General features: G+C 46.0%; 1 long non-coding RNA gene across 2 annotated transcripts; it reads left to right on the forward strand.

The window, feature by feature from the left end:
• The first annotated feature begins 1,142 nt into the window (after positions 1-1,142).
• LOC116666078 lies at positions 1,143-8,871 on the forward strand. 2 transcript variants are annotated; one of them, XR_004322957.1, is made up of 3 exons: positions 1,143-3,167; positions 5,862-5,972; positions 6,514-8,871. It is a non-coding gene; the product is annotated as an uncharacterized LOC116666078 (long non-coding RNA). The 2 variants fall into 2 exon arrangements; XR_004322952.1 differs by having other exon boundaries at positions 5,862-8,871.
• The last annotated feature ends 335 nt before the right edge of the window (positions 8,872-9,206 follow it).

The following is a 9,206-nucleotide window of genomic DNA, read 5'->3' on the forward strand; positions in this document are numbered from 1 at the left end:
TAATTGTCATACAACTTAATTCAGAATAGAAATGTTTACTTTCTAGAGCTTTACAATCACAGAAAATGTTTACATGTTTAAAATGTTTTCATTTCTATTTTCATTGAAGAGAAGTATGATGAAGGATCATTAAAAGACTTTCTAGCATAAAAATATATTAGAAGAGCAAAAAATTCTTTAGGAAAGAGGATAGAAATATAATTTCAGGAAGAAAAGAGCTAACTAGAATTTCTGATTTTTAAAAAAAGGATCTTCCATGTAATTAATTTTCCTAAAGCATGTTGGTAGGTATTAAAGTGTGGTAACACTTAGATCCAGTATGATAATTTAAAAGAGCAAATGAGCCATCTTATTTTTAAATGTCATTTTTATTGAAAATCACACCATTTGGAACTATTTAAACTTCTGATATAAATGTTAACTTTTAAGTATGCTAGAGAGTAAAAAAATGTTCAAAAGTGTTGGGTGTATGTGAGAAAATATTTCATGACCACTGGCCTACAGAATCCCTACACATATTGAATGGAGCCCACCAGCCTCTCCTAGGCCCACAGTCGAGTGGCCTGGCACCAAGTCATCTGTCAAGTTTATCAGCAGTGGCCATGGTATCTGTACGGTGGCTTTCCCTTCATCTTCATGCTCAGAAGAGTGGGCTTCCCCTAGGAAACCATAGCCCAGTGTGTGCCAGGCAAGGCCAGGCACTTCTCACCTTACAGTGAATTGATTCTCATAACAAATCTGTGACTAAATACCATTTTTATTCTTATTTTACACATGAGGAAACCAAGGCTTGGAGAAGTTAAGTCACTTGTTCAAGGTCACCCAGAAAGTATGTGGTTAATCTCCAACTCAAAAGGAAAGGCAAGCCACAGACTGGAAGAAAATATTTGCAAACCGTATCTCAGAAAAGACTTGTATCCAGCAGGGTGGGTACAGCTCAGTGGTAGAGTGTATGCTTAGCAGGCATGAGATCCTGGGTTCAATCCCCAGTACCTCCATTAAAACAAATAAATAAGCCTAATTATCTCCCCATTCCAAAAAAAATTTTTTTAAAACAAAAAAAATTTTTAAAGACTTGTATACAGAATATATAAAGAACTCTTACAATTCAATAAAAAGAAGACAGTTTTTTAAATGGGCAAAACATTTGAACAGACACTTTATAAAAGATGTATGCGTGGCAAATAAGCACATGAAAAGATGATCAACATCACCATTCATCAGAGAGTAACAAACTAAAACCATGATGAGGCACCATTATGAATCCACTAGAGTGGGTAAAATTTAAAAGGTTGACAATAACAAGTGCTGACAGATGTGGAGCAACTGGACATACCCCTACATCAGTGGTGGGGATGTAAAATGGTTCACCGCTTAGTAAAACATTGTGGTGGTATCTTATAAAGTGAAGCCCACACTTTCCACATACCCAGCAATTTCATTCCTAGCTGTTCACCCAAGAGAAATAAAAATGTGTGTCCACACAAAGACTTGTACATGAATATTCACAGCAAATTTATTTATAATGACCCCCAGACTGGAAACTACCCAAATATCCACCAACTGAGAAAGGACAAACTGTGGTACATCTCTACCCAGAAATACTGCTCATCTTTTAAAAAGGAATGGAATATTAACACAGGCAACAAATTAAAAGACTCTGAAAAGAAAAATGCTAACTGGAAGAAATCAAGCTATGTATCAAAGGCTACTTATTGTAAGACTAATGATTCTATTTTTATAAAATTCTAGAAAAGGCGAAACTATAGTGACAGAAAGCATACCTGTGGTTACTTGGGGCTGAGAATCAAGGGAGGAAATTACCTGCAAATCAGCGCAAGGAAACTCTTTAAAGAGACGGAAAAGATCTAAATCTTTATTGTGACTGTGGTTACACAGCTAGACAGAATTACCAAAATTCATCAAACTGTGCTTTAAACTCTTTCTGCCCTCTGCTCCCTGTAACCGATGCACCTCTGTCCCTGCTGACCTCAGAGGATACACTCTCTCTGTGCCTCTCCAGGGTCACTTCTTTGTCCCGGTGTCGGATTCCATGTCTCCCCCAGCACCAGCCACTTTGGATTTGGGCTGGTGTTGGGGGAGGGTCTGCCAAAAGAGTCTGGAAAAGCAGGCCAGGCAGCCAAGACCCACTGCTTCCAACAGAATTTAGCCGAGGACTAGCCTAAATATGGGCAGCTTTCTTCACTGCCTCTGATTCTGGGGCCATCTTACTTCCCACCAGGATGATAGACTGGACTCCAATTGTCCACTGCCTGATACCTTTTCAGATCAGTCTTTCTTTCAGCCTGTCCTCACTCATGTGGGTGCCTTAAACACAGATATGGCTTCCTTCCTGCTGGAGGTTTCAGACTTCAGAGGGAGCAATACTATTTATGGAGTCTCCCTTGCACATTTGACCACAGGTTTCTTGGAGCACCCCACAACAACACACCCTGAGAGCTTGTGCACAAAATAAGCCAGTTATCAGGATGTTTCCATCCTGTCCGGGCCAGCCTTCTCCCAAATACCAAGGTTTGGGAAGACAAGGTGGTGTCTCAAGGGAGAACCAGCAACCTCCTGGAACTGAAGTTCTAAACCCCCAAGCCTCGAGTCTTCCTGTCCAAAGTCTTGGCTGCAGCCCTGCAGTGCCTGGGTAGCAAAGCACCGTGTGTCCTTTAGTCACGGAAGCCCCCCCATCCTGGCTTATCCTGGGAGGATGTACGTGGACCCGGCCCACAGCAGGGAGAGCCAGCCCTGAAGTCACAGAACCAGCTGAACAACCCTGAATTTGCCAGCTTCCTGCCCAAGTGCCCACACCAGTCCTGACATGGCCCGGCATGAGCCACCTCGGTGAGAAAAACCAAGAGGAGGTCCAGACCAGCCAAACTGGGAGGAAGGAGAGACCAGCACCTTCACCCGGGCCCCACCGGGCAGGAAAAGAGGTGAAAGGCCAAAGCCCAACCCCTTGGCCAAAGAAGGCAGGAGAGGAGAGGTCAGGAGAGGAGAGGGCAGGAGGGCGATGCCAGCAGAATTCTGGGAAATGGAAAGCAGAGAGATGAGGGCTTAGCTTTCCCTCACTGCGGGGTGTTCCGGGAGGGAAAGAAGCAAGCTGGGCAGAGCCTCAGACACTCTAAGCAAATGGAGTCCCCAGCATCTCCAAGACAGAGGTGAGTGGAGGCTGAAACCCGCGGGTGGGCTGAAAGCCTTATGAAAAATGCACCCTCGGAAGACCCCTCCCTCACCACAAGAAGAAGAGACCACCCATCCCCCGCACCTCCCCCTCCAATCCCCGCAGCCAAGTGGAGAGACTGCTGGCAGCGGTGGCAGTCGGGAGGCGGGGGTAGAGTCACTCCCCCCAAACCCCCTTCTCTCCCTTTCCCTGTTCGGCTCTTGAAACACAGGCAGCCAGGCTGCCAGCCTTCAGGCAGGAAATTCAGAGGATCCTTCACTGGGAAACTGATTGGCTCAATGGAAATGGCCTACATATTCTGATATTTTGGGGTCCCCCCAGTCAGGGCCAGCACTGCATCCCATCCTTTATCTGTGAGACCTGCCAAGAATCTACCTCTGCATCCACAGCTGTGAAAGCCTTTCTCTTAAACAGGACCGGACAGCCAAGAATCCAAGTCATTTGAGGGAGGCCGTAACTACGAAAAACAGAGACCAAAACAAACAAACAGAAAAAAAAATGAACTCCAAGGAAACAGAGATAATGTGCAGACGGGAATAAGAAAACAATTTTCATTATAAATACCATTTCCAGAGGGATAAGAGAGATCGTTAATTCATATAACAAGAGGGTGATGTTCTAAAAGGGAACACTGAATAAGGAACAGCTCTTGAAAATTAGAAATGACAGCAAAAATACAGAAGGGTTGAAATAGAAAGGGGTGGAATTTTCCCAGAAAAAAATAAAGATAATAGGAAAGAAAGATTTTAAAATTAGAGAATCATGTTGAGAGTTCCGACATCCAAATAACTGGAGTGCCCCAAAAGAGAACAGTTAAACTGGCAAAAAGTACCAAGAAAATCATAGGAGATCTGCTTTAAAAAAAAAAAAAAAAAAAAAGTAAAAACCTGCTTCAAAAAATGTAAAAACCTGCTAAAAAAAAATCATATGAGAAAACTTCCCAGTGCTTAGGGACCTAAGGTACCAGATTGAAAGGCCCATAAACAAAGTTGTCTGTTTGTCCCAGAACAAAGAATAAAAGCATAGAAAAGGACATTGCTGGGAAATTTCAGGATATCGGACATGCCAAGAAAATCCTAAAAGCTTCCAGAGAGAAAATGGTTTCTATCCACAGATCAGGACTCAGAATCACATCATTTTTCTCAACAGCAGCATTGGAAGCAAGGAGACAATGGAGCAACACTGTCAAAATACAGAGGGAAATTCATTTCTAAGCTAGAATTTCATACCCAGCCAGCTATCAACAACAGAGCATGAGGATAGAGTAAAGACACTCAGAGATGTGAAAGTTTAAAAAATGTTTGCCTCCCACAGTTCCATTCCTAGGAAGCTACTAGAAGATGAAGATGAGGAATCCAGAAAACAAGGAACCAAACAGAAGAGAAGTGAGGGGAGGGCCAGTAGTGAAGATGAAGGGAGATGTCTGGAGGGAAGCTGTTCTTTGGGACCAGAGAGCACCCCATCCCAGCTCCCCAGCAGGGATGGCCCTAAGGCATCCATCCCTAAATCCATCCCAAAATGGACCTGATCGAACACCAATGGGTCTACCTTCGTTGGGTGGAATTTTAGGGGTTTTTTTCTGTCCATTTGGGCACAAATTAATGCTAAATATGTAGCATGCCATGAAAAGGAGAAAAGGAAAAAAGTCAGGCAAATATTTAACTCCAAGGAAAACAAAAGTTGTAAAAGAAAGGAAGTGTCATCATGGCACAGTATGTGATTCAGCTATGAACAGTATTTACATAGTCACAATAACATAAACACTGGATAGTAATTTGACCAAAGTGTCATGCTGCCATGTGGAGGGTGGAGGAGAGAAGTGTGTGTGTGGGTTAAGTGTCTGTGTGGATATGTGGTGAGTAAGAGGTAGTAGGAAGTAGATAGATGGTACCTAAAAAAGAAACACCATGAAATTGAAGCTTTTTTAGAAATTAAGGTGTAAATAACAGAGCATCTAAAAGGCTTGAAAGTGGTTGTCTCTTGGAATGGAATTGAATGGGGAGAAGCATGCAATTAGCACTGCTTTTCACATTGCAGCGCTATGTAACTTACTACATTTTTTCTTTTTTATGGAGGTATACCAGGCTTACAGTAAACAACACTGATTTAAAGTACACAATTCGATCCATGTGGACATCTGCACACCACAATCAAGACAGGAAATGTATGTAGCAGCCCCCAAAGTTTCCTTGTGTCCCCTGGGAGTCCTTCTGTCCCAGAATTACTCCAGGACAGGCACATATGAGTGGCTGGAGATCAGAAGCCACCTGTGAATGGCTTGACACATCCTGCTTCTGTTTTAGTGAGCCAGGGGGATCTGTGCTTCTAGTGCAAGTTCTCCAGATGCCAGGCTCACAGTCCATCTTGGCCTGCAGCACTCAGCTTGAGAAGCATCTCCTAGTGGAAGCCTGCCAGGATTCCCTCTCTATGCCCATACCTCCTTCCTCTAGTGTGGAGCTCTCTGCGTTTTCTCTTCTGCATCCAGTGATCTGTGAGCTCTGCAAGGATGGAGACCCCCGCTTTGAGTCACCAGGTCTGGCTTAGAGCTGGGGCTCAGGAAAAACTTATTGAACTAATACATGAAATACAAGACAGAAGAGATGCATGAAAGGGCAAATAGGTGAGTAAATGACAGATGTTTCCTCAATGTCAATGTTTGTTTGTGTTAAAGGTGGTATCTCTTTGAAGAACAAGGGAAAGCCCAGGAGAGGCTGAAATGCGAGGAAAGCTGAGAAACATGACTGGAGACATCAGTCCGTTCTTGGAGGGGCCTGGAAGAGAGGTATCCCTCAGATGAAATTCTGTCCCAAACAAACCCCTTCCCCAACCCCTGGGGAACCCCAGGTCCACCTTGGGAGCCCTGGGCGGAGCTGGCCCTAGCAGCCTAAGGATGAGGCTCGCTAGGGGGCACTCTTCCATCACACTGGCCCTGCCCCAGCCGCCTCGGACACCTGCCCCGGGCTCTTTTCTGCAAGGAGTCTTGCAAACCCTGGAACCGCCTCACGTTCCCTGGGACCTCTTGCCAGGAGCAGAGGGTCTTTCCAAGCAGCAGTGCACGTCCACCAAATCAGAACCCGCTCAGTACAGGGTAGCTCTGCGGAAGAGGCAGGTGCTTGGGGCTAAGTTGATATTTCAAAATGACCTTCCCTCCTTTCCTGCCTCTAATATGCCGGTTCTGAGATTTCCATCCTCGTTCCCTTCCCCAGCCTGATGGCTGCCCAGATGAGAATAAAGGGAGGGGTGCGCTTCTGAGGTTTAAAGCAGTGGGAGGAGATAGGAGCAGTGTTCAGAGCTCCCTCCCTGATGGGACTTCATGCCGGCAGGAATCATCCCGGCCCTGGGCCTGTGGGAGCATCAGAAGCCAAGGGGCACAGAGTGAGGCTCAAGGGATGTGTGCAGTTTGGAAAGTAAAGTCTCCGTCATACTTTAGGATAACACTCTCTTACCTCAATCATTGTGGAGCCTAATTCCAAAAATGCTCCGACTCTGGTGGAATTAACTCCGTGAAAGACACAGAGCCTGTGAAGCAGCCTGATAGAGATTCAGGCCCCAATGCCTGCAGTGGAGAGAGGGGTGGTGCTGGAAGAAGAGACTTGGGGGAAAACCTGAAAGGAGGGCCGAGAAGGGTTCAGAGAGTGCACCACCGGGACTCGCAAAAGGACAAAGAAAAGCAGTCCCCCAGCTTGACACTTGGAAGTAGAGGTGGAATCTTCCATCCTGGTATCCAGGCTCTTCCTGTGGATTTGCTTCCTTCTCCGGATTCCAGTGGGCATCCTGTGTCCCATAAACTGTCAAAGGCCGTGTCCAGGGGAGGCTAGAAGGGAGAATTTCACAACTAGCAGAGTCTGCCTTTGATGTTGCCACTTGGGCCCCGGAGCTCCCCCTCTACCAATCAACCATTTGGGAAGTAAAGGGACCTTTCCCCTCCCAGCTCCGGGGGGGGGGGGCGGGGAGGGCTGCTAGGCCTAGCTCAGAACTCGCCTTGATTTCCTGTTGGGTGCAGTGAGGGCACAGCTGCAGGGCGAGACTGAGGCCACATCACAGGCACAGACCCAGGCCTGAGCCTGAGCCCAGGCTAAGAGGGAATGAGGGTGTGGGTGGCTGGATCCCTTGCTCAGCCACATACACACCTATGATGCAACCACGCCCCTGGGAGCTGCACTCTCCAGAGCAAAGGCATCAAGTCTGCTTACTCTGAGAACTGGGTCACCTCTGCATCTTTCCTGGGCAGGATTCCAGGCCCAGCCAGCCACACTGTCACCTGGGAAGAATCATGACCTACAGGAAGAGGGGAGCAAGGTGGACAGAGAGGGAAAATCTTGGAGGTAGAAAGCACAGACCTACTGGGCGAGCCTCTCTTCCCCTACTGTGAGTGAAGCAAATGCATGTGCTAGCAGGCTGGCCAGCCCAGTGCCCATCTGTGCGCACTTGATCTGGCACATGTGAGCTGTGATGACCCTCTTACCTAGGTGTGGCTGCCAGCTTAGGCAGGGTACACTGAGGCCCCTGGCCCTGCCCTGCCTGGGAGGCCCTGCCCTCCATCCAGAGAGGAGGGAACAAGAGGAAGAGGGAAAATGTGTGTAAATTTCCCATCCGCTTTCGGGAGCCCCCTCCCCCTTCTGTCTCTGGAACGCAGAGATAGGCAATCATGGGGTCCCTTTGAGGTCTGCAGCAGGCTTGCCCACTACAAGATATACCTCCTGACTCTAGCCACCTTGAGGTAGCCCCTGTCTGCAACCAGCTCAAGAATGTTTGCCAAACATTTTAACCAGTGTCCCGCCAGATGCCCCTGAACAGAGAACCGTACTATGAGACCTTTTCCCGGATTTTGCAACCCAAGTGCTCATGCCCACACCCACTCTCACACCTCCAACCAAGCATTTCCAAGAAGAATGCTGTCCACAGAGTAAAGCCATCTGAGGACCTCTTTGCTCTTCTGTTTCATTTCTGAAATTCCTACCTAGTGACCTAGAGTATCTAGTTGGAACAGTGGCATATTGGCCCTAGCTTCTCTTTGAGAGGTGATCCTTGAATGGCCAAATAGCCTGTTGCTTGGCACAAGTGACTTATTGTCTAGCTGGTTTCAGCCGATCACTTCGGGAATACCTTGAAGATACTGCAGGTTCAGTTTCAGACTTTTGCAACAAAGTGAATATTGCAACAAGGCAAGTCGCACAAACTTCTTGGTTTCCCAGTGTATATAAAAATTATGTTTCCACTATACTGCAGTCTATTAAGTATGCAATAGCATTGTGTCTAAAAAGCAATGTGCATATCTTATTTTAAAAATACTCTAGGCTCACATAGGCACCTCTTGTTGTCTGGCCCACTGTTCTCTGTTGTCTATGGTAGCGTAACCTAATAAATTCCTTTTCTATTCTCAAAACAAAACAAAACACACAAATCTATTGCTCCTCATCTGAGCCTTCAGCAAGTCATAATCTTTTTACAATAGTTAACATTAAAAAAATCACAGATGACCATAACAAAAATAATTTTAAAAATGAAAAAAATTGAAATACTACTAGAATTACCAAAATGTAACTCAGAGACGCAAAGTAAGCAGAGTTCCCTGGAAAAATGACACCAATAATGTGTTCAATGAAAGGTTGCTGCAAACCTTCAACTAGTAAAAAATGCAATATCTGTGAAATGCAATAAAGCATAGCAGAGTGAAACAAGATATGGCTGTATTTGAAATGCAAGATTTGGCTTCCAAAGAAATCACACACATACCTACAAACATTCTGGGGGAGGGCTTTATTAAAAATTAACAATGCCTCTGGCTAGTAAACAGCTCTTTGAACTCAGAAAGTTTTCTTGTCCCTGGTCCCCTCCAGCGGATCTGGGAATTGGAAATCCATGGTGACAGGGGGTGGAGAGGACCCAGTCGGGGTAGAAGTCAGCCCTGACTCTCCTGCTGTCCTGATAGACAGGGGTTTGGGTCTCACACATGGAGGCATTGAGGGGCCCAGTGTGGTGCACACTGGGGTGCTGGGGGCCCAGGAATGGCGCA

This window comes from Camelus ferus, chromosome 1 (assembly GCF_009834535.1).
Source record: "Camelus ferus isolate YT-003-E chromosome 1, BCGSAC_Cfer_1.0, whole genome shotgun sequence".
Classification (NCBI taxonomy): domain Eukaryota; kingdom Metazoa; phylum Chordata; class Mammalia; order Artiodactyla; family Camelidae; genus Camelus; species Camelus ferus.